The following is a 1312-nucleotide window of genomic DNA, read 5'->3' as shown; positions in this document are numbered from 1 at the left end:
AACTTCAGTATCACTACCTGGAGATTTACGGAAATGGAAAAGTGGGGGTCATGGGGGAAAAGGCAGGCTGTGACACTGTATGAACATTACAGTCACATTTTAGTACACGTGTAATACAGTTGAATGCCTCTCATTTTGCTCTTCTGGATGTGTACTGCTTCTAATGTTTTATCAATTATTATTATACTTCTTTAAAATAAATTTAAAGGTAGCACATTGAGCTCTATAGAGACAGTGCCAGGGCAAGTGAGAGCTGGACGGGCACTGGGCAACTCTGTACCTCACTGAGGAAAACAAGTAAACATGGGCAAAGGAGATCCTAAGAAACCCAGAGGCCAGATGTCATCATATGCATTCTTTATGCCAACTTGCCAAGAGGAGCACAAGAAGAAGCACCTAGATGCTTCTGTTAACTTTTCAGAGTTTTCTAAGAAGTGCTCATAGAGGTGGAAAACCATGTCTGCAAAAGAAAAAGGAAAATCTGAAGATATGGCGAAAGCAGACAAGGCTCATTATGAAAGAGAAATGAAAACTTATATTCCTCCTAAAGGAGAAACAAAAAAGAAGTCAAGGATCCTGATGAGCCCAGGAGGCCTCCTTCAGCCTTTTTCTTGTTCTGTTCTGAGTATCACCCAAAAATCAAAGGAGAACATCCTGGCCTCTCCATTGGTGATGTTGCAAAGAAACTTGAAGAAATGTGGAATAATACTGCAGCAGATGACAAGCAGCCACACGAGAAGAAGGCTGCTAAGCTGAAGAAGTATGAAAAGGCCATCGCTGCCTACCAGGCTGAAGGAAACCCTGATGCAGCCAAACAGGGAGTCGTCAAGGCTGAAAAAAGCAAGAAAAAGAAGGAAGAAGAGGAGGAGGAGGAAGAGGAAGAAGAAGATGAAGAAGAGGATGATGATGAATAAGCTGTTTCTAGTGAATTTTTTTTCTTGTCTGTAAAGCATTTACCCCCCACCCCATACAAACTCACTCCTTTTGAAGAAAAAAATTGAAATGGAAGTCTGTGTAAGATTTGTTTTTAAACTGTACAGTGTCTTTTTTTTTTGGTATAGTTAACACACTACCGAATGTGTCTTTAGATAGCCCCGTCCTGGTGGTATTTTCAGTATCCACTAACCTTGCCTGGTACAGTATGGGGGTTGTAAATTGGCATGGAAAGTTAAAGCAGGTTCTTGTTGGTGTACCGCACAAATTAGTTATATATGGGGACGGTAGTTTTTCATCTTCAGTTATCTCTGATTCAGCTTATATGAAATAATTGTAGTTCTGTTAACTGAATACCACTCTGTAATTGCCAAAAAAA

Source organism: Octodon degus, unplaced genomic scaffold, assembly GCF_000260255.1.
Source record: "Octodon degus isolate 3935 unplaced genomic scaffold, OctDeg1.0 scaffold00072, whole genome shotgun sequence".
Classification (NCBI taxonomy): domain Eukaryota; kingdom Metazoa; phylum Chordata; class Mammalia; order Rodentia; family Octodontidae; genus Octodon; species Octodon degus.
Note: the sequence above shows the minus strand (reverse complement) of the source record.